The sequence below is a fragment of the Rattus norvegicus genome, chromosome 20, assembly GCF_021556685.1.
Source record: "Rattus norvegicus strain SHRSP/BbbUtx chromosome 20, alternate assembly SHRSP_T2T, whole genome shotgun sequence".
NCBI lineage: Eukaryota > Metazoa > Chordata > Mammalia > Rodentia > Muridae > Rattus > Rattus norvegicus.
The window spans coordinates 44,787,593-44,812,872 of NC_141553.1; the positions used below are offsets into that span (position 1 = coordinate 44,787,593).

Genomic DNA, 25,280 nt, shown 5'->3' on the forward strand with positions numbered 1-25,280 from the left:
AACATTGAGGCCAGAAGGGAATGGGTTCAAATCTACTTTATTTTCCCCATGTGTTATGATTGCTTCTTCAACTCTTGTCTTTGTTTCCAGTCTTTTAGACAAAGGAAGTAAAATATTTACCAAGTATAAGAATATACACTTGATAATTTAGCCTGACGATGTCTCTCTCTGGTAGAATTGTTGTCTACATCCATAAGGCCCTGGGTTTGATCATTCATACCGCCAAATCCATCACTGCAAGAACACCGCTGCCCTGGCACAGCACCAGCATAAATAAAGGAGACACAGTCGGGTATTTAATTCCTCAATTGCAGGTGAATCTTCCTTTTATAATTAAGTCTAGATTACTATAAAGTTGGGCTTTAGTGCTTCCTGAAATGTTACTAAACATGATAGCATTAAGAAAGTTATTTAATAGGTATAATGTGAATAAAGTTTATGATTGATAGCCTGGAAAATATAAGTCATCATGTCTTTAAAAATAGGGAACTTCAATTGAAATATGATAGTTTTATATTTTTTTAAAGTGTGCCCTCTACACTTACATGCCTTCTGGTAAGCAGATATAGTTCCATAAGTAAGATGTAGAAAATTTATGGTTTGTTTCCTATGACACAGAAAGTGCTGCACGCACATTCCGTCAGGACTTTCCCAATTCTAAAGCCGGACACTGTTCTCACAACGTATCTCATATTTTATTTAATTTTGATCTTTGAAAAATTGAGAGACTGATGGTAGGGTAGGGCGGCGGGAAGGATGGCACAGACTCAGGGCACTGAGAGGAAAGTCTGTTACTACTACGATGCTGGAAACTACCATTATGGACAAGGGCACCCAATAAATCCTTCACTGAATCCATATGACGTACAATTTGCTGCTCAACTATGGTCTCTACCAGAAAGTGGAAATCTATTATCCTCACAAAGCTAATGCTGAGAAGTACCACAGCGATGACTATATTAAATTCTTGCATTCTATTTGCCTAGATAATATGTCTGAATACAGCAAGGAGAGGCAGAGATTCAACGTGGGTGAGAACTGTCCGGTATTTGATGGCTTGTTTGAGTTCTATCAGTTGTCCATTGGTGGCTCTGTCGCAAGTGCTGTGAAACTCAATAAGCAGTAGACTGACACGGCTGTGAACTGGGCTGGGGGGCTGCACCATGGAAAGAAGTCTAAAGTATCTGGCTTCTGTTACATCAATGATATCGTCTTGGCCATCCCGGAACTGATGAGGTATCACCAGAGGGTGCTGTATATTGACATTGATATTCACCATGGGGATGGCATGAAAGAGGTCTTCTATACTACAGACCGGGTCATGACTGTATCCTTTCATAAATACGGAGAGTACTCCCCAGGAACTGGGGACCTACAGGATATTGGAGCTGGCAAAGGCAAGTACTATGCAGTTAACTACCCAGTGCGAGACAGCATTGATGATGAGTCTTATGAAGCCACCTTCAAGCCAGTCATGTCCAAAATAATGGAGATGTTCCGACCTAGAGCAGTGGTCTTCCAGTGTGGCTCAGATTCCCTTCTGGGGATCAGTTAGGTTGCTTCAGTCTGACCATCAAAGAGCATGCCAAGTGTGTGGAGTTGGTGAAGAGTTTTGACTTGCCTATGCTAATCTTGAGAGGAGGTGGCTACACCATCCGTAATGTCTCTCTGTGCTGGACTTGGGAAACAGCTGTGGCCCTGGAAACAGAGATCCCGAATGAGCTACCGTACAATAACTACTTTGAAGACTGTGGACCAGATTCCAAGCTTCACATCAGCCCTTCCAATATGACTAACCATAGCACTAATGAATACCTGGAAAAGATCAAGAAGTGGCTCTTTGAGAACTTGAGAATGCTGCCCCATGCTCCTGGGGTCCAAATGCAGGCCATTCCAGAGGATGCCATCCCAGAAGAGAGCGGTGATAAGGATGAGGAGGACTCTGATAAATGAGTCTCTGTGTGCTCTTTTGACAAACGCATTGCCTATGAGAAAGAATTCTCTGATTCCGAAAAGGAGGGAGAAGGTGGTCACAAGAACTCTTCTAACTTCAAAAAAGTCAAAAGAGTCAAAACACAGAATGAGAAAGAAAAAGAATCCCGAAGAGAAAAAAAGAAGTCACAGAAGAGGAGAAAACCAAGCAGGAGAAGCCAGAGCCAAAAGGGTCAAAGAAGAAGTCAGGTTGGCCTGAGCAAGGCCTGAAGCTCCATCTTCTCCCCAAGTCCCTCATTTGCTCCCAATTTCTCAGATTTTATGTTTTCTGTTCCTCTATGTATTATATAAAATATGTTAACTATAAGATCTCGAGGGACTAGATAGGAACCAGGGACCAGCGCACAGGATAGTGGTGCTGGGAGAACTCTTCCCAGAGCTCCCTTGTCTGTCCTACCCCAGGTCTTAGTTTTGAACTGTGTAGGGTCCAAGTGGAAAGAAAACAACAGGAATACAAAATCCTGAACTGCCAAATGCCCGCTTAGGAGCTCTGCTAAGATGCCCTCGTTAGCTTTTTTAGAAGGGGTGACTGGGTCTTCTGAGATCTCTTTTCAGGCTTGGGTAATACCAGCCATTTTTAGATTGGTTCTGTTTATAACATCCCACCCATCCTGGGCAAGCAGAAAAACTTATATTGCCCTGTCTTCCTCCAATTCTGTAGGTGCACGTTGTTACCCTAGCTTCCATTTTGAGATATTTTCATTTTGTGAGATTCTTTGTAATAAAACAGCACATTTCTATACCTTAAAATTGATATTTCTTATTTGGATTTAATTATTATTGTGAATATAAATTCTCTGGGCACTCCTGTATAGATTTGTATGGGTCATTTCTTCATTCTCTCTTAGGAAGGACACTGACGAATGAAAGGTACATATTTTTTAATCTGTATAAAAGATTGTAAACTTGCCCCCAAATTTGCAATATCATTGTTCATTCACACAAGCAATGTATGCAAATTTCAGTTGCTACACATTTGTCCGGTTTGGTATTGCCAATCCCTTATTGAAATGCTATCTCATTAGGAGTTTAATTAGCATTCCTCTGATTGCCCATGCTGTTCAACATCTTCACAAAGGATTATTCTCAAATCTTTCTGGTTTTCATATAGAGGCTTTTAATACATTTCAAATTAACTTTTATAAATAATATAAGATGGAGGTCAAGAATGTTTTAATTGCTTTGAAATGGATGTTTATTCAATTACATCATCCTGTTTCTTGGAGAGCAATAAATCATGCTCCCTCAGCGATGTTCTACTGATATACTTGCTGGTTTGTATGCAACTCTTTTATTCTCTTAATTGCTATGGCTTCATAACCCTTTATAGTCTGGTAGTATGATTCCTTCATATTTATTTTTTAATTAATTATCTTATTTATTTCCAAACCAATGTTACCTCCCGCCACCCGGTCCCCTCTTGGAGAGTTCTTCTCCCCATCCAGCCTCTCTTTGCCTCTGAGAAGGTGCCACTTCTGGGCATCCTCCCACCCTTGGGCACCACATTTTCTCCCACTGAGGCCAGTGCTCTGCTATATGTATGCTGGGGACATCTGACCACACCATGTAAGCTCATTGGTTGGTGGCTCAGTCTCTGGGAGCTCCCACGGATCCAGGTTAGTTGACATCATTGGTCTTCCTATGGGTTTGCCATCCCCTTCAGTTCCTTCAATCTTTCTCCCAACTCTTCCATAGGGGTCCCAGTCCTCAGTTTATTGCCTGGCTGTATTTGCATCTGTCTCAGTCAGCTGCTGGTAGAGGATCTCAGAGAACAGCCATGCTAGGCTCCTGTCTGCAAGCACAACATAGCCTCAGTAAGAGTGTCAGGAATGGGTGCCTGCCCATGAGATAGATCCTAAGTTGGGCTAGTCACTGGTCAGCCATTCCTTAGGCTCTGCTCCATTTTTGTCCCTGCATTTGTAGTTGAATGTTTTGTAGGTCAGTTGGTATCTCAATCTGTCCACTAGGGGTTCTGACTGCCAACTAGAGGTGGTCTCTTCAGGTTCCATAACCCCACTGTCAAGCATTTCAGCAGAAATCATCCACTATGAGTATTGAGAATGTACCCCATCCTGGGTCTCTAAGACTTTCTAGTGGTTCTCCTGCTCCCCATACCTAGTATGTTCATTTTCCTGGCCCTCTAGGCCTGTCTCCCACCTCCTGCCCCATAACTGATCCTACCCCCTTCCCTCTCTCCTTCCCCTTTCCCACACGGATATTTCCCTCCATCTGCCTCCCAGTATTATTTTGTTCATCCTTCAAAGTGGGTTTTAAGCACCCTCACATGGGCCTTCCTTCTTCTTTGACTTCCTAGGGTTTGTGGGGTGTGTCATGGCTATTTTGTACTTTATGGCTAATATCAGTGAGTATGTACCATGCGTATCATGGGTCTTGTTTACCTCACTTAGGATATATTCTGTTTCCAACGCATGGAACAAAAACCTAGATTCTTTTAAGCTGAATAAAGTTTCCCTCTATTTTCTAATTTCTTAGTTTCTATTATGAATAGATGTTGAATATTATGAAATATATTTTTACATTGACTGATGAGATCACATGATTTGCTTTTTAAGAAACATAAGGCAGAATGTGTAGTCAAATTTTCAAATTTCAAATCAGCCTTGAATTCTCAGTATGAAATCAATTCACACTTGGTCAGGATGCACAATTATTTTTATTTAAAATTTGAATTTCATTTCATGTTTTGTTGCAGGATATTTGATCATACTGTAAACCCGAAGATTGTGTTATTTAGTGAAAAATACTTGTTTCTAGTTGGGGTGTGGCTCAGTCCTTAGTAAACACCTTTACCTCGAAGTAATGATGGTAAACTTAGTTTGTAGGAGGATGCACCCGTGTTTGAAAGTGAAATTTAATTGAAGGGCAAAGTGACCAATAAGGGAAAGATTTTATAGACTAGGATATGGTCAACGCTCATGGAAAGAGAGAGAAAAGAGAAGTTACTTAAGACAGATCTATGCAGAGAAGAAGAAATAGGCAGAATTACTTTGACAATTGTACAAAGGGAACAAGTTATACAGAGGTAAAGACAGAGCACCCATGGAATGAGAAGGAGTTAAAAGTTTAGAACATATTGCCAGAGTTAAGTTTGAAGCTAAGCAGAGCAAAACGTCAGAGTCTAAGAGGGAAGTCAGATTGAAGCAGTCAGCAAAGAGAGAAGTTTTGAGCTAGAACAGCTGAGTTGGCCAAATGGTCAAAAGTCAGAAAGAACTACAAAATGGTAAGGTAATTTATCACTAAGTCTTAGAGACTGAAAAAACATTCAAGGCCTAGATGAGATTGTACAGGCTACTAGGTTCAAGGATTAGGCCTCGGTTAGCAGACTGGGGAAGTACGCCTCCAAGACAACAATGACATCAGGTAAATAAAAATTACATTTACACTGTTTCTTAATTGAGAACTTCAGCCAAATAAAATTACATGTATGTTGTTCGTAATTGAGAACGTTAAGTGTTTATATTCTTTTTTTGTTTTGTTTTTTTTGTTTGTTTTTTTTTGTTTTGTTTTGTTTTGTTGTTTTTCGGAGCTGGGGACCGAACCCAGGGCCTTGTGCTTGCTAGGCAAGCACTCTACCACTGAGCCAAATCCCCAACCCCAAGTGTTTATATTCTTAAAGAAAGTTTCTGTGGTTTCTTTCTTTTTCAGCCTTGCCTTTGCTCTCTTTATTCTCATTTGCATCTTTACCATGATCCTTTTCAATGAAAACGGAATATAGCATCATTGTGGAAACAGACAACGTGATAAAATGAGCATTGGCATTTGGGAGGGCTGATGCTGTATTTGCTCTTGAGACTGCCTTTTGCAACGGCCAGGGGACTGTGGTGCACACATAATCCTCACTGAGACAAACAGAGCAACTGAGCAAATGAGTGGGCACGCACCCTTGATTTTCTTCCACTGGACACCGTCTGTCTTACCATATTCCATATGTTCAATATTCCATATCTTAGATATATCTCTTCCATTCTCTTGGTCTCCTTAGCTACTTTAGAAAATAAACAAGTGAAATTGATCAGATTTTCATATATAAAATACGACAAACATATGAAAGAATATGCACTATTTTGGTGGGACTACATGCGTTAAATTATCTTGGTGGAATATCCAGGATTTTTAGACAAAATTCCTAGTGAATTTTGATATTTATGCATCATATGGAGATATAAAGTTGGAACATTTTCATTCTAAAAACCAGTGACTCTAAATCATGTGTTCTTAATATCATAAAGCTGTAGAATGTGGTTATTTACATTTTTAAATTATACTTTTCAATTTGCTTTATTCACAACCTAATTTGATTTGAATAATAACCTTGATAACATTGTACCATAACAACGATGTAATTTTATAAATATGTCTCTCAGAAAAAAGAAAACCTCCTATTATTTGTCCAAGTTAAACACACATTCATCTTTGAAAAAGCTAGTCAACATACATTCACAATATGGATTTACTTTTTAACCACTTCAGGTTGTGACCATTTTGTACTCCATATCAGAAAGATTTAAAAGTACCCTATGTATAATTTTCTACTAAAGTGGTATTTGATTGTTTAGCTTATATAGCATTATATGAAGCTAAACTAAGAAGGGAAAAGAAAACCCATTAGCGCCATCTCCCATGTTATATTTCTATGAACTGCTGGGTGCTACACCCAAAACTCTGAAAGGGCAACGAAAGCTCCCGTTTTAAAAGAATAGATTATTATAAGGATTGTTGGTTTTAAAAGTTCATAATGTGTTTACTTTTCTAAGTTCTTCACACTCTTAGGAAATGCTATGGCTTGAAAGCAATATTTTTCATTACAAGTTAATTATAATGCTTCCCTAATTTCCAACCACACAGATTCTGCTACCTTAATGTCTCCTACCTCAGAGAATAGTGATTGAGAATAATTGCAAATAGTCAATTCACCTTGGAAACTGATGGCCAAGGGATTGTGGGGGAACTATATTTTACCACTTTGGTATTGTGGATTCCTAATAAATAAATAAACCTAATCTTTAAAATTTCCAGAAAGCTACACAGCCTGAATATTCCATTTTTATAACATACTCCTGAAATTGTTTAGGAGAATAATTGTACTGACAAATACTTTTATTTCCACTGGTTGAGAATAAGACCACTGCCACAATCTTAAGCCAAATTTGAAGGAAGATCTCATTAAATGGGCTCTGGCCAGGACCATTCCGGGATTCCCAGAAAACTTTGCATGGACTAAAGATGGCGAACCCACAGGGCCACTGTATTCCTATCAGGTCCAATCAGGGGCAAGCTTACATGCTGAAGCACTTCCTGCCCACATACCTCCATACCTACACGTGATCAAGCACATCCTGTACAGATAGGTCAAACAAACATGGGATAATCAGCGTCACAGTCTTAACTGAGATCAGAACTTCTAACCTGAAAGATGTACTTTTCTTGTTCAGGTGTCACATGTTATTTTTAAACTCAAATACTGCAAGTTTTTAAATTATATTCACGTATATCATATGTGTGTATACACATTTTTAATACAAAACCATGGGGGAGTCTATTTGAGAGAATAAGCATGAGTACAGCAACAAGGAACAGAGAGTTTAAGTATTATATATATGTATGTATATGTATTTATGTATATATGTATGTATATGTATATATGTATATGTATGTATATGTATATATATTTTTGTGTATGTGTAAATATCACATGAAAATTCATTTTTCTGTACACTAACTCAAACAATTAACAGATGAACTCAAAATCCTGTCCTGCTGATTGGACTTGAAATGTAATTTATAAAATGCAAATTTAGATTTACAAAGAAAACATTCCAGGAAAAGATATACTTAAGAGGTGTTCTGAGGAACGAACACAGCATGGGAATAAAAGTATGGAAACATACCGATGGGATTTTGATGGACCTGTCATCTAAGAGTCTTAGAAGTCTAAAGAGGAAGCTGGATCACGACGTTCGTAATAAATTCAGAAAGGAGCCAAGCGCTTGCCAAGGTATTCGGTATTGCAAAGAAAGTTTTAACATCACTCGTACATTGTAGATAAAGTGTTTGTATTATTCTTGCTTCAGAATGAATACAGCTCACTCTGCCCTTGTTTGTTTCCATGTTTCCAGGAGTAATGTGAAGTAAGGTAATTTTAGCTCAAAGATAAGCTTTGAGCTAATCAGATGTGCATATACACAATCGTCCCATGAAAAGCAGCTATCCTGGGTCACAGAGAGGCATTTCCTCTTAGCTGCATTATGGCTAAAGAATGTGTGCAGGGCGTTGCCTTTAAGCTAAGTAAATTCTCATGCTTCAATTGATGTCTGGTAAGTAGGAAACTGGGCTGCCCTTTGAGCCATGGAATCTGAACTCCAGTGAGAAGAGGTCATGCTCAGTCCAGATCTTTTCAAATTCTGTTGGATTTACTAGGCATTCAGGAACTCAGCACAGTGGAACTCTTGTTGCTGATGCTACACAAAAGGTTTCTCTAGATATCCAGTCAATGTGTTGGGGGATGTTAGTCATCTTCATAGCTCCAAGGGGACAGGAAGACAGCTTCTAAGAACTGACAGAAGAAAAATAACCCTCTGATTTTATTTATTTTTATTGGGACGTTAAAACAACACCCAGGATGGACGTCACTAGCTATTTTTCAAGAATGCACGTTGACGCCATTGTTTCTAGTCACATGGCTGTGTAGCAGATCTCCAGAGCTCTCTCATTCTGTAGACAGATCAATTCCTGCTTCCTGCTCAGCTCTTAGGAAACGTATTCTGGGGCTTCTATGACTGTTGTTACATCCATGGCTCATGAGTGAAACCAGATCATCTCCATTATTGCAGGCTTGATTTATTTCATTTTGCATCATATTCTCAATGCACACACACACACACACACACACTAAAGCAAACAATAAGATATTTTTATCCTTTCTAAGTTTGAATATACTATTTTATTTTAACAGACTACTGTACTTTTATTACTGGGCTACATGTATGTCTTTGTTATTTGAATAATGCTGACCTGAGCCTTTTATTTAATTCTACTTTTCAAGTTTAAACTAGTTATTCAAGTTACGCATAAGGCAATTTTTGGAAAAAGATCTCTGTAATTTGGCTAGAAAGGTTCACACTATGGGACGAACATAAAGATATATATGAGCCAGTTTGATTATCTTTTTCCCACTATAAAATGAAAGTAGCATCAAAGAGTGAAGAATGGAGACTTGAAGTAGGGATAAAAAATATAATTAATTTGAATGTGAGATAAGAAGTTTTATGGTCAGACATTTCAACATATGCCTGATTTTTAAACATGCAAGATTCTAAGTATCAGGGATATCTTAAGTATTTCTTGAGTAAATGAATGGTCCTATGTTCATTACCATTAAATAAAAACAAGGCTTGCAAATAAAGGCCCACTAAAAAAGCAACTTAAAGTAGTATATAAATATTAACCTATGTCATTACTATATATTTTATGGACAATAATTTGTGGTTAAAATATGAAGTAAGCATATTCTTAGAAATGATAAATGTTAGATTCCCCATTTTAATTATATAATGCTACAGAGTGCATATCTGTGATTCCCCAAATGTACATGTCTGAGCTATAATCCTGGTGGTTTTTATTTGAAAATGGTGCCTTTGGGAGTTAATTACAAACGAGGGCAGAGCTCTCATGATTGTCTAGTGACCTGAAAGTGGGAGACAGAAAGAGCATGAATGCTTTCTCTCTTCACATCCTGAGGATTTGATGGCTGCCTAAAATCTGGAAGGATACCCTACACCAGGAATCTCACTGTTTACCACCCTGAGCTTGGATTTCCAGCCTCGACCACACTGAGAAATAAACCTTTAATAAGTCCACACTGGTGTTTATAACCAACCAAGACACAAGGAGAAGGAAGCCTATGGAATCACCTTGTGGAGAGATACAGAAATGTTTGCAATTGGATGTTCCTTATTTGATTTCTTAAGTCTGAATCTATTCATTTTTCTTTTTAATACATTAAAAAGTTGATCACATGTGTACATTTCCAGAGGGAGTATTGGGAGTTTGTGCCATTGTGCCCAAACTGGCTGAATTTAGTCGTCTCCTTCTACCATGGGGGTCATAGGATTTGTACTCAAATCACCACTAGACTTGGCTATATGCAGCTTTACCTGTGACTAGCTCAAGAATAAATTTCAAATTTTCAGCCTAATATGGGATAAAGTTGAAATTGATGAGAGCTGAGTACATGCTTTGGAAAGAGTGTATAAATTAACATTGACAGAATAGGTTGAAGTTATCTCTCCCTAGACATTGTGATTTCAAAATACTTAATTTTTCTACTACTTAATGGTCCATGTACTTGTTAATATATGTAGTGAGAAAAATAGTGTATGAAGCTAGATGCAATAAATGGTTTAAATTCCTGTTTTAAGATAAGTTCATGTTATTAAAAGACAAAGGGAATCATTTTTCTTCCTACTGAATTTATAGATTCCTATTGTGCCAAAATGTTGAGATGAAGAGCTAGTGAACCTGACTTTATTTGGTGACATTTACTCTTTGTAGAGTGTGTGAGATGTTATATTTGGCTTCTCAACTAAAGACACATGAGAGACTTTTTATCTAAATACAATTTAAAGTGCTCAAATATATTATTTCAAGAAATGAGTCATGTGGTAAGGATTTAAGCATGACCGACAGATTTGCGAGCTGTTGAGAGACATTTGATTCTCTAAGGATATGTGTTAAGTTTTGGTCACATCATACATCTTTCTTTTCCAATCCATTTTCTTTGAATAAATCATGGCTACTGGCTTTAGATGAGTGCTGTCTTTGTAAGTTTCTAGCTGTCAAGAAATTAAACAAAATCTGTTACAGATATACCTTATTTAATTGAACTTACTTTACTCTGATTTTATTTTATTTTATTTTTTTTAATACTGTGGAGTTGTAGTAGAAATTCAAGATTTGTGGAGAGACACAGATTCCCCTAACCCCACCAATTGGGGTGGTGGATGTCACTACAAGACCAAATATGTTATGGAGAGATGGAAAAGATAGAAAAAACAGAATGGCATGTGCCCTATGAAGAGAAACAGAACTAGATGGGATGGCCATAACAGGGGAGAGAGAGAGAGAGAGAGAGAGAGAGAGAGAGAGAGAGAGAGAGAGAGAGAGAGAGGGAGGGAGGGAGGGAGGGAGAGAGAGAGAGAGAGAGAGAGAGAGAGAGAGAGAGAGAGAGAGAGAGAGAGATCAAAAAGCCTAGTAGAATTTGAAGAGAGGTGTGCAGCAGCCTGACATTTACATAGATGCAGACTCTGGCCAGAACCTACTGCCTGGCTATGAGGTTCCCCTGGCTCTGGGTTATAATAGAGGCCTGAGATAAGAAAAGGTTCACTTCCTAGATTGGAGACACACACACACACACACACACACACACACACACACACACACACACACACACACACACTGTGCTCTGTGATGTCACCTGAAACCATGATGGTGTCTGTAGTCCATGGTGCTGCCCCAGGCTGTGATGAGGCTTGAGATCCATGTGGATGTAAAAGGTTTTCACTGTTGCCTCTGAGGGCCATATTGATGTGAGCATCATGGGCTTTAAGGCACCATGAAATGTAAGGTACCTGGTGTTGCTAAGGGCCATGAATGGTTGTGTAGTCCAGATATGGTCAGGGGCTATATTGATTTATGTGGCCCATGTTACCACTAAAGGCCATGCTGCTGTTTGTGGTCTAGGTGGTTGTCTAAAGCCATGTTGATGTCAGAGAATCATGCGGATCCAGCTAAGATTCTCAACTTCCACCATGAAGCAGTTCTAGTGGTGGTGGGGACACCAGAGTGTTGCCTGACCAACTCAGCTACCTTGAGGACCTAGACCCAGGACTTTGAGTAGGCCCACTCTAACTCTCATTTATGAGCTGCTGGAACTTGAAGGGGCTGGTTCTGTAGAACTTAGAGCACTATGGACATAGAACTTAGAGGAATTGAAATGGATTTAACCTGGAAAATCTCTTCCCCAAGAACTAGCTCTCATCATACTAGAAGGTGCTATGCAAGCTGCCAAAGGGAAAAAGAAAACAAGCAATAGTTGTATCCAACTGTAATGCCAATGAACCACAACAATGATCATCCAGGCAAGATATTCTCAATCGTTCAATATTGGCACTTGTATCTTTGTGGTAACCAAAGCTGTCTAAATAGATTTAAGGTCCAGTCAATAGAAAGGAACTTCAGCCTGGTATTACAAATCAGCCCACTACTGGAGAAGTTGTACACCACAGAAGAGAATCAACTACTGACTTTCCCTTAAACAATATAATTTTAATTCTATTTTAAATGCTTATCCTTATAAGCAGAGACAAGTGTGGCTTTCATTCCTCAACAAAGAAACATCTTCTGGTAGCCAATTGAGATGATAAGAGAGATTCACAGCTGGTCATTCTGCAGAGAATAAGGGCCATGGGTAACTTTCCCCAATAGACCATCTACTCTGTATCCTAAAGCTCAGGGAAATGTCACAGAAAAGGAGGCAGATTAGTAAGGGTCAGAGCATTAGGATAACTTGTCTCTAGATAACTTCACCTAGATGTGACAATGATACTGTATTCATGAAGTAGTAGTAATGTGCCTATGACATTTGCCTAATGACCACACGAATGCTAGAATGGATAGGTAAACTTCACAACATTTCACCTTTGAATGAAGAGCTAAAGACAACCAATGGCGTGAACAGCTTCCTATTCAGATTTCTCCAGGGACATGACCATATATATATATATATATATGTGTGTGTGTGTGTGTGTGTGTGTGTGTGTGTGTGTGTGTGTGTGTGTGGAACACTACATGAACTCATTAGGTTCATATAGTATAGCAAAAGAGGTCACGAATTTGTGCACAGGGGGATTTGCAAAAGGCAGAGGCAAGGGTAGAAAAGATGCAAATACAGTATTCATCTAAGAAGGTCTATTTTCTTTAAAACATTTAAATTAAAATTTGAAATACAATAAAAACTGTGCTTGTTGCTGGGGCAGAATTTTGTGTTTGATATATGTATGTATATGCTTAAATCAGGCTATATACGTTTTTCTCCAGCTTTCTTAAATGTGCTCTATGTGGACACAATGTATAATCACTGTCCTGTGTGATAGCACCAGTCATTTTGTGGCTCTCTGGAACATAGTACCACTGAATACCTTTCCTTGTTGCCTACTCTTCTGTCTTTCACCTTTGACCATCAATCATTCTGTTTTCAACTTTATTATGATCCACTTTTACACACTATCCACATGTATGTAATCATGTGATATTTGTCTTTTCACAACTAACTTATTGCAATAAAAGTGACTTCCAATTCTATGAATATTGTTGTGACAAGATTTCATTTTTTATTGGTGAATAATATTCTACTGTGTATTTATTCCACATTTACTTTATTTGTTTATTCATTCATAAACATTTGTGGTATTTCTACTTGGTGAATTAGTAATTAGAAATAGCACTTTGAATAGTAGCAGTGAGCATGGAAATGCAGTTGTCTCTTGAATGTATTGATCCTACCTCCTTTTCCCATTTCCTTGGGATAGACAGTCTTTATTTTAACTGCTGGATCATATGGTAATTCTAAGACTTATGAAACTTATGCAACATGTTCTATAATAACTGTGCTAATGCTTGTCACTTTAAATTAAAATCTTGGGTTCATTAGGCTTAGTGAGAAAGTCATATGAATAGATAAGAGAAAGTAAATGCTGTCCCTCTTGCACCAGTATATTAGTCCAGGAGTATAAAAGAGAGATTTCTGACAGATATTATGAAGTGCTTGCTGATAGAAGACTGATATGGATGTCTCTTGAGAGGCTCTACTAGAGTCTTACAGATGAGGATGCTTGCAGCTAACCATCAGACTGAACATGGGGACCCCAATGAAGGAGTTATACAAAGGACTGAAAGAGCTAAAGGGTTTTGCAACCCCATAGGAAGAACAATATCAACCAACCTCTGCAGAGGTCCCAGGGACTAAGGGACTTATGACTCCAGGCACATATGTAGGAGAGGAAGGCATTGTCTGGCATCAATAGGAGGAGAAGCCTTTGGTTTTGTGAAGGTTTGTTTCCCCAATGTAGGGGAATGCCAGGGCATTGAGGTGGGAGTGGGTGGGTGGGAGTGGGAGCATCCTCATAGATGCAGGGAGAGGGGGGAGAGGGTATGGGAGAGGGGGAAAACAGGGTAACATTTGAAATGTAAACACATAAAATATCCAATAAAATGTACTAAAAAAGTGTAATACCCCCACGGAAGCTGATAACAAAGTCACTCATGCTTCTTGGTCATATGAAGAAACTCTAACAGGCTAAAGAAAGGTTCAGATGAGCCCCCAAATCCCTTGAGTGAAATTTACTCCAGAGCAAGCTCCCAACATGTTTTACCTCTCTGCAGGTAAACAATTGAGACTGAGCTAGAATATTTAAGGAAAACCAAACACAAGCAAAAAACTACATCCCTAACAACAAATAATCGAAGTGTAAAGGTAGAAGCTGCATCAAGCCAATGGAAGACCTAGCTAGGCTTATTGATGAGGATGGCCACACTACGCAACAGATTATTTCAACATGAATCAGTCAGTCTCACAATGAACAGACACTACCTAAGAGATCACAGAAAAGTGATTCCATGACTTGGCTTAAAGTTTAAAAAGAGTAGGAAGGATGTCTTCCAAGACTATCTTTCAAGTTGAAGCTAATGTCCCTGTACCATTCTAAAAACTGTAACCCTGCCAAAATGTTGCAAAATCTGTGTGTTTCTGCCCTGATAATGAACTTCAAAGGTGGGGATGGTATGCATCAGATGATACCATGATTTGCTGAACATTTGAAGCTATCAACTGCTACTATTGTGAAAAATAAACTTCTTCACAGATTTCACTGCTCATTTGGCAATGCATCAGACTATCTAAGGCTGTGAAGGAGAAACAAGATTGAAAAGATTTAGAATATTACAAAAAAATCCTTTGACAGGAGTTAAGATGATTGACTCCAATTCTGATAAAATTTCCACTGTGGGGAAGGTAATTGTGACAAAGATGTCACAAGAAAGGGTCTATTGGTGACACATATGATTTCTGTCTTATTTTAGAATTTTGTCAGGGTCTCCACAACCTTTAGGAATCAACTTTGGTGCATCAGGTCTGAGCTTAATCAGCAGCCATCAGCACTGAGCTCTAAACATTCAACAGCAACATTCAGATGATAATTACTGGTTGTGGTAGTTTGAATATGCTTGGTCCAGGGAATGGCACTATTAGGCAGTGTGGCCTTGTTGGAAAATGAGACCCTCTTCCTAACCACATGAGAGCCAGTCTTCTAGTGGCCTTCAGATGAAGAGGTAAAACTCTTGGCTTCTCGTGTATAATGGCTATCTGAACACTGCCATGCTCCTGCCTTGATGATAATAAACTGAACCTCTAAGCCTGTAAGGCAGCCCCAATTAAATGTCCTTCTAAGAGTTGACTTGGTCATGGTGTCTGTTCATAGCAGTAATCCCCTAAGACAATGGTTTTAGTAATAAAATATATTAATTACATTATATAAATTTTAGATAAAATGATATTGTTCACTTAATAGGCTACTGCAGATTTAAACAAAATAAACTCTTTTTGTATAGTGAACTAAAATTTTGTGTCCTGTTTGATTGTGATATTGCTCTTTGTGACAGTCTGCGTATAGCGTACAACATTTCTTGTTTTTACAACATGGAGCAACTGCTTGAGAACAAGTTAAATGCTTATTTTTCCCCTAGGCTTCTGTGGTTTCTTAAAAAATTAAAAAAAATGTTAATGAATAGTTTTCATTTTAGGACTTGACTTATTTGCCTTGTCATAAGGAAGAAAGCTTGGGCTTTTTTTTTTTTTTTTTTAGAACGATAAAAATACTTTTTTTTTTTATTAACTTGAGTATTTCTTATATACATTTCGAGTGTTATTCCCTTTCCCGGTATCCGGGCAAACATTCCCCTCCCCCCTCCCCTTCCTTATGGGTGTTCCTCTCCCAACCCTCCCCCCACTGCTGCCCTCCCCCCACCAGTCTAGTTCACTGGGGGTTCAGTCTTAGCAGGACCCAGGGCTTCCCCTTCCACTGGTGCTCTTACTAGGATATTCATTGCTACCTATGAGGTCAGAGTCCAGGGTCAGTCCATGTATAGTCTTTAGGTAGTGGCTTAGTCCCTGGAAGCTCTGGTTGCTTGGCATTGTTGTACATATGGGGTCTCGAGCCCCTTCAAGCTCTCCCAGTTCTATCTCTGATTCCTTCAATGGGGGTCCTATTCTCAGTTCAGTGGTTTGCTGCTGGCATTCGCCTCTGTATTTGCTGTATTCTGGCTGTGTCTCTCAGGAGCGATCTACATCCGGCTCCTGTCGGTCTGCACTTCTTTGCTTCATCCATCTTGTCTAATTGGGTGGCTGTATATGTATGGGCCACATGTGGGGCAGGCTCTGAATGGGTGTTCCTTCAGTCTCTGTTTTAATCTTTGCCTCTCTCTTCCCCGCCAAGGGTATTCTTGTTCCCCTTTTAAAGAAGGAGTGAAGCATTCACGTTTTGATCATCCGTCTTGAGTTTCATTTGTTCTAGGCATCTAGGGTAATTCAAGCATTTGGGCTAATAGCCACTTATCAATGAGTGCATACCATGTATGTCTTTCTGTGATTGGGTTAGCTCACTCAGGATGATGTTTTCCAGTTCCAACCATTTGCCTACGAATTTCATAAACTCGTTGTTTTTGATAGCTGAGTAATATTCCATTGTGTAGATGTACCACATTTTCTGTATCCATTCCTCTGTTGAAGGGCATCTGGGTTCTTTCCAGCTTCTGGCTATTATAAATAAGGCTGCAATGAACATAGTGGAGCACATGTCTTTTTTATATGTTGGGGCATCTTTTGGGTATATGCCCAAGAGAGGTATAGCTGGATCTTCAGGCAGTTCAATGTCCAATTTTCTGAGGATCCTCCAGACTGATTTCCAGAATGGTTGTACCAGTTTGCAGTCCCACCAACAATGGAGGAGTGTTCCTCTTTCTCCACATCCTCGCCAGCATCTGCTGTCCCCTGAGTTTTGATCTTAGCCATTCTCACTGGTGTGAGGTGAAATCTCAGGGTTGTTTTGATTATCATTTCCCTTATGACTAAAGATGTTGAACATTTCTTTAGGTGTTTCTCAGCCATTCGGCATTCCTCAGCTGTGAATTTTTGTTTAGCTCTGAGCCCCATTTTTTAATAGGGTTATTTGTTTCCCTGCGGTCTAACTTCTTGAGTTCTTTGTATATTTTGGATATAAGGCCTCTATCTGTTGTAGGATTGGTAAAGATCTTTTCCCAATCTGTTGGTTGCCGTTTTGTCCTAACCACAGTGTCCTTTGCCTTACAGAAGCTTTGCAGTTTTATGAGATCCCATTTGTCGATTCTTGATCTAAGAGCATAAGCCATTGGTGTTTTGTTCAAGAAATTTTTTCCAGTGCCCATGTGTTCCAGATGCTTCCCTAGTTTTTCTTCTATTAGTTTGAGTGTATCTGGTTTGATGTGGAGGTCCTTGATCCACTTGGACTTAAGCTTTGTACAGGGTGATAAGCATGGATCAATCTGCATTCTTCTACATGTTGACCTCCAGTTGAACCAGCACCATTTGCTGAAAATGCTATCTCTTTTCCATTGGATGGTTTTGGCTCCTTTGTCAAAAATCAAGTGACCATAGGTGTGTGGGTTCATTTCTGGGTCTTCAGTTCTATTCCATTGGTCTATCTGTCTGTCTCTGTACCAATACCATGCAGTTTTTATCACTATTGCTCTGTAATACTGCTTGAGTTCAGGGATAGTGATTCCCCCTGAAGTCCTTTTATTGTTGAGGATAGCTTTAGCTATCCTGGGTTTTTTGTTATTCCAGATGAATTTGCAAATTGTTCTGTCTAACTCTTTGAAGAATTGGATTGGTATTTTGATGGGGATTGCATTGAATCTGTAGATTGCTTTTGGTAAAATGGCCATTTTTACTATATTAATCCTGCCAATCCATGAGCATGGGAGATCTTTCCATCTTCTGAGGTCTTCTTCAATTTCCTTCTTCAGTGTCTTGAAGTTCTTATTGTACAGATCTTTTACTTGCTTGGTTAAAGTCACACCGAGGTACTTTATATTATTTGGGTCTATTATGAAGGGTGTCGTTTCCCTAATTTCTTTCTCGGCTTGTTTCTCTTTTGTATAGAGGAAGGCAACTGATTTATTTGAGTTAATTTTATACCCAGCCACTTTGCTGAAGTTGTCTATCAGCTTTAGTAGTTCTCTGGTGGAACTTTTGGGATCACTTAAATATACTATCATGTCATCTGCAAATAGTGATATTTTGACCTCTTCTTTTCCGATCTGTATCCCCTTGACCTCCTTTTGTTGTCTGATTGCTCTGGTTAGAACTTCAAGAACTATATTGAATAAGTAGGGAGAGAGTGGGCAGCCTTGTCTAGTCCCTGATTTTAGTGGGATTGCTTCAAGTTTCTCTCCATTTAGTTTAATGTTAGCAACTGGTTTGCTGTATATGGCTTTTACTATGTTTAGGTATGGGCCTTGAATTCCTATTCTTTCCAGGACTTTTATCATGAAGGGGTGTTGAATTTTGTCAAATGCTTTCTCAGCGTCTAATGAAATGATCATGTGGTTTTGTTCTTTCAGTTTGTTTATATAATGGATCACGTTGATGGTTTTCCGTATATTAAACCATCCCTGCATGCCTGGGATGAAGCCTACTTGGTCATGGTGGATGATTGTTTTGATGTGCTCTTGGCTTCGGTTTGCCAGAATTTTGTTGAGTATTTTTGCGTCGATATTCATAAGGGAAATTGGTCTGAAGTTCTCTTTCTTTGTTGTGTCTTTGTGTGGTTTAGGTATAAGAGTAATTGTGGCTTTGTAGAAGGTACTCCGTAGTGATCCATCTGTTTCAATTTTGTGGAATAGCTTGGATAATATTGGTATGAGGTCTTCTATAAAGGTTTGATAGAATTCTGCACTAAACCCGTCTGGACCTGGGCTCTTTTTGGTTGGGAGACCTTTAATGACTGCTTCTATTTCCTTAGGAGTTATGGGGTTGTTTAACTGGTTTATCTGTTCCTGATTTAACTTCGGTACCTAGTATCTGTCTAGGAAATTGTCCATTTCCTGAAGATTTTCAAGTTTTGTTGAATATAGGTTTTTATAGTAAGATCTGATGATTTTTTGAATTTCCTCTGAATCTGTTGTTATGTCTCCCTTTTCATTTCTGATTTTGTTAATTTGGACGCACTCTCTGTGTCCTCTCGTTAGTCTGGCTAAGGGTTTATCTATCTTTTTGATTTTCTCAAAGAACCAACTTTTGGTTCTGTTGATTCTTTCTATGGTCCTTTTTGTTTCTACTTGGTTGATTTCTGCTCTGAGTTTGATTATTTCCTGCCTTCTACTCCTCCTGGGTGTATTTGCTTCTTTTTGTTCTAGAGCTTTTAGGTGTGCTGTCAAGCTGCTGACATATGCTCTTTCCTGTTTCTTTCTGCAGACACTCAGCGCTATGAGTTTTCCTCTTAGCACAGCTTTCATTGTGTCCCATAAGTTTGGGTATGTTGTACCTTTATTTTCATTAAATTCTAAAAAGTTTTTAATTTCTTTCTTTATTTCTTCCTTGACCAGGTTATCATTGAGTAGAGCATTGTTCAATTTCCACGTATATGTGGGCATTCTTCCTTGATTGTTATTGAAGACCAGTTTTAGGCCGTGGTGGTCCGATAGCACGCATGGGATTATTTCTATCTTTCTGTACCCGTTGAGGCCCGTTTTTTGACCAATTATATGGTCAATTTTGGAGAAAGTACCATGAGGAGCTGAGAAGAAGGTATATCCTTTTGCTTTAGGATAGAATGTTCTATAAATATCCGTTAAGTCCATTTGGCTCATGACTTCTCTTAGTCTGTCTACATCTCTGTTTAATTTCTGTTGTCCATTGATGAGAGTGGGGTGTTGAAATCTCCCACTATTATTGTGTGAGGTGCAATGTGTGTTTTGAGCTTTAGTAAGGTTTCTTTTACATATGTAGGTGCCCTTGTATTTGGGGCATAGATATTTAGGATTGAGAGTTCATCTTGGTGGATTTTTCCTTTGATGAATATGAAGTGTCCTTCCTTATCTTTTTTGATGACTTTTAGTTGAAAATTGATTTTATTTGATATTAGAATGGCTACTCCAGCTTGCTTCTTCTGACCATTTGCTTGGAAAATTGTTTTCCAGCCTTTCACTCTGAGGTAATGTCTGTCTTTGTCTCTGAGGTGTGTTTCCTGTAGGCAGCAGAATGCAGGGTCCTCGTTGCGTATCGAGTTTGTTAATCTATGTCTTTTTATTGGGGAGTTGAGGCCATTGATGTTGAGAGATATTAAGGAATAGTGATTATTGCTTCCCGTTATATTCATATTTGGATGTGAGGTTATGTTTGTGTGCTTTCATTCTCTTTGTTTTGTTGCCAAGACGATTAGTTTCTTGCTTTTTCTAGGGTATAGCTTGCCTCCTTATGTTGGGCTTTACCATTTATTATCCTTTGTAGAGCTGAATTTGTAGAAAGATATTGTGTACATTTGGTTTTGTCATGGAATATCTTGGCTTCTCCATCTATGTTAATTGAGAGTTTTGCAGGATACAGTAACCTGGGCTGGCATTTGTGTTCTCTTAGGGTCTGTATGACATCAGTCCAGGATCTTCTGGCCTCCATAGTTTCTGGCGAGAAGTCTGGTGTGATTCTGATAGGTCTGCCTTTATATGTTACTTGACCTTTTTCCCTTACTGCTTTTAATATTCTTTCTTTGTTTTGTGCGTTTGGTGTTTTGACTATTATGTGACGGGAGGTGTTTCTTTTCTGGTCCAATCTATTTGGAGTTCTGTAGGCTTCTTGTATGCCTATGGGTATCTCTTTTTTTAGGTTACGAAAGTTTTCTTCTATGATTTTGTTGAAGATATTTAATGGTCCTTTGAGCTGGGAGTCTTCACTCTCTTCTATACCTATTATCCTTAGGTTTGATCTTCTCATTGAGTCCTGGATTTCCTGTATGTTTTGGACCAGTAGCTTTTTCCGCTTTACATTATCTTTGACAGTTGAGTCAATGATTTCTATGGAATCTTCTGCTCCTGAGATTCTCTCTTCCATCTCTTGTATTCTGTTGGTGAGGCTTGTATCTACAGCTCCTTGTCTCTTCTTTTGGTTTTCTATATCCAGGGTTGTTTCCATGTGTTCTTTCTTGATTGCTTCTATTTCCATTTTTAGTTCCTTCAACTGTTTGATTGTGTTTTCCTGGAATTCTTTCAGGGATTTTTGCGATTCCTCTCTGTAGGCTTCTACTTGTTTATTAATGTTTTCCTGTGTTTCCCTAAGGGAGTTCTTCATGTCTTTCTTGAAGTCCTCCAGCATCATGATCAAATATGATTTTGAAACTAGATCTTGCTTTTCTGGTGTGTTTGGATATTCCATGTTTGTTTTGGTAGGAGAATTGGGCTCCGATGATGCCATGTAGTCTTGGTTTCTGTTGCTTGGGTTCCTGCGCTTGCCTCTCGCCATCAGATTATCTCTAGTGTTACTTTGTTCTGCTATTTCTGACAGTGGCTAGACTGTCCTATAAGCCTGTGTGTCAGGAGTGCTGTAGACCTGTTTTCCTCTCTTTCAGTCAGTTATGGGGACAGAGTGTTCTGCTTTCGGGCGTGTAGTTTTTCCTCGCTACAGGTCTTCAGCTGTTCCTGTGGGCCTGTGTCTTGAGTTCACCAGGCAGCTTTCTTGCAGCAGAAAGGTTGGTCTTACCTGTGGTCCCGAGGCTCAAGTTCGCTCGTGGGGTGCTGCCCACGGGCTCTCTGCGGTGGCAGCAACCAGGAAGATATGTGCCGCCCCTTCCGGGAGCTTCAGTGCACCAGGGTTCCAGATGGCCTTTGGTGTTTTCCTCTGGCGTCCGAGATGTGTCTGCAGAGTGCAGTCTCTTCTGGTTTCCCAGGCATGTCTGCCTCTCTGAGGGTTTAGCTCTCCCTCCCACGGGATTTGGGTGCAGAGAACTGTTTATCAGGTCTGTCTCCTTCAGGTTCCGGTGGTGTCTCAGGCAGGGGTCCTGCTGCTCCTGGGCCCTCCCCCACGGGAGCCCAGAGGCCTTATACAGTTTCCTCTTGGGCCAGGGATGTGGGCAGGGGTGGGCAGGGTCTCTTCTGCCCTGCAGCCTTAGGAGTGCCCACCTGACCAGGCGGTGAGGTCTCTTTTCCACAGGGTCTGGGAGCAGAGAGCTGCTGCGGGCCGGGATCCGCGGGTGTGGGACTTCCGGTAAACACAGGACGTGCCGGGTCCTAGAGGAATTCTGCCTCTGTGTCCCGATTTCACCGGGAAGTTTTCTTGCAGCAGACAAGTTGGTCTTACCTGTGGTCCCGAGGCTCAAGTTTGCTCCAAGCTTGGGCTTTTAAAGAATTAGATCAACGTTAATGAAGCATATTCAAATATAAGACTGCAAATACACCTTCTGCTAGTAGTTAAAGATAATTAATACCTTCCAATGGAAACACTTGTACCAGAAACTCTGACCACTACTACTATTACTACAATCTAAAATAAGTAATTATGGGACTCACATAAAGAGTACGTGAGCTAATAATTTAAAGTATTATGTCAAAGGTAGGGTGTCAGCTCAGTTAAAAAGCAAGATGTATTGGCTGTGATCCCACTGTTATTGACTGAGTGATTGAGTAAATGAATGAATGAATGATGAGACTAATTGCAAAAAGAAATGTACCTAATTGAACTCCTCCAACTAGTAGCTTAATTGTTTTTTTGATTTTTTTATTGGATTTTTTATTTACATTTCAAATATTATTCCCTTTTCAGATTTCCCGTTCATAAGACCCCTACCACATCTTCCCCATCTCCATCTTCTATAAGGGTGTTCCCCCTCCCCAAACACCCCACCTTCCTACCTCCCCACCCTGACATTCCCTACACTGGGAGGGTAGAGCCTTCACAGGACCTAGGACTTCTCATCCCATTGGTGCCCAACAAGGCTACCCTCTGCTATATATGCGGCTGAAGCCATGGATCTGTCCAGGTGTGCTCTTTGGATAGTGTTAGTTCCTGGGAGCGCTGGTTGGTTGGTATTGTTGTTCTTATGGGGTGACCAGCCCCATCAGCTCCTTCAATGTTTTCTATAACTCCTCCAATGGGCAACCCATTCTCAATTCAATGGTTCGCTGCAAGCATTCTCCTCTGTATTTGTCAGGCTCTGTCTGAGCCTCTCAGGAGACAACTATATCAGGTTCCTGTCAGCATGCACTTCTTGGCTTCATCAATATTTTCCAGGTTCGGTGACTCTACACAAATGGGCTGGATCCCAAGCTAGGGCAGGCTCTGAATGGCCATTCCTTCAGTTTCTGCTCCAAACTTTGTCTCCATATCTCCTCCTATGAAGATCTTTATTCCCCCTTTTAAGAAGGACTGAAGCATCCGCAGTTTGGTTTTCCTTCTTGAGCCTCATGTGACCTGTGGATTGTATCTTGGGTAATTTAAGCTTTTGTGCCAATATCCACTTATTGCTAAGTGCATACCACAGGTTTTTTTTTTTTTTTTTGGTTTGTTTGTTTGTTTGTTTTATGATTGGGTTACCTCACTCAAGATGATATTTTTTTGTTCCATTCATTTGCCTATGAATTTCGTGAAGTCATTGTTTTGGATAGCTGAGTAGTACGCCACTGTAGATATACCACATTTCCTGTGTCCATTCCTTTGTTGGTGGGCATCTGGGTTTTTTCCGACATCTGGCTATTATAAATAAGGCTGCTATAAACATAGTGGAACATGTATATTTGTTCTATTTTAAAGCATCACAGGATTGGTATAGCTGGGTCCTCAAGTAGTACAATGTATAATTTTCTAAGGAACCTCCAGAATGATTTCTAGAGTGGTTGTACCAGTCTGCAATCCCACAAACAATGGAGGAGTGTTCCTCTTTCTCCACATCTTTGCCAGTGTCTGCTGCCACATGAGTTTTTAATCTTCGCCATTCTGAATGGTGTGAGATAGAATCTCAGGGTTGTTTTGATTTGCATTTTCCAGATGACTAAGGATGTTGGACATTTCTTTAGGTACATCTCAGCCATTCAATGTTCCTCAGATGAGAATTCTTTGTTTAGCTCTGTACCCCATTTTTTAATAAGGTTATTTTGCTCTGTAGATTCTAACTTCTTGAGTTCTGTGTATATATTGGATAATAGCCTACTATTAGATATAGGATTGGTAAAGATCTTTGCCCAATTTGTTGGTTGCTGTTTTGTCCTAATGACAGTGTCCTTTGCCTTACAGAAGTTTTGCAGTTTTATGAGGTCCCATTTGTCAATTCTTGATCTTAGAGCATAAACCATTGGTGTTTTGTTCAGGAAATTTTCCCCAGTACCCATGCATTCGAGGTTCTTTTCTACTTCCTTTTTCTATTGGTTTGAGTGTATCTGGTTTTAAGAGGAGGTCCTTGATCCACTTGAACTTGAGCTTTGTACAGGGCTATAAGAACGGATCAATTTGCATTCTTCTACATGTTGACCTTGAGTTGAACCAGCACCATTTGTTGAAAATGTTATCTTTTTTCCACTGGATGGTTTTAGCTCCTTTGTCAAAGATCAAGTGACCATAGGTCTATGGGTTCATTTCTGGGTCTTCAATTCTATTCCATTGATCTAACTACCTGTCTCTATATTAATACCATACAGTTTTTCTCACTATTGCTCTAAATACAGCTTGAGATCAGGGATGGTTATTCCCCCAAAGTTTCTTTTATTGTTGAGAAAAGTTTTCGCTATCCTGGCATTTTATTATTCCAAATGAATTTGCAAATTGTTCTTTCTAACTCTATGAAGAATTGAGTTAGAATTTTGATGGGGAATGAGTTAAATCTGTAGATTTCTTTCGGCAAGATAGCCATTTTTACTATATTAATCCTGCCAATCCATAAGGGGAAATCTTTCTATCTTCTGAGATCTTCCTCAATGTCTTTCTTCAGAGACTTGAATATCTTGTCATACAGATCTTTCATTTGCTTGGTTAGAGTCAAACCAAATTATTTTATGTTATCCGTGACTATTGTGAAGGGTGTCCTTTCCCTCATTTCTTTCTCAGTCTGTTTATCCTTAGAGTAGAGGAATGCTACTGATTTGTTTGAGTTAATTTTATATCCAGACACTTTGCTGAAGTTGTTTATCAGGCTTAGTAG

At 39.4% G+C, this 25,280-nt stretch overlaps 1 pseudogene; it reads left to right on the plus strand.

The window, feature by feature from the left end:
* Positions 1–756: 756 nt before the first annotated feature.
* Hdac1-ps5 (Histone deacetylase 1, pseudogene 5) lies at positions 757–2,315 on the plus strand (annotated as a pseudogene).
* The last annotated feature ends 22,965 nt before the right edge of the window (positions 2,316–25,280 follow it).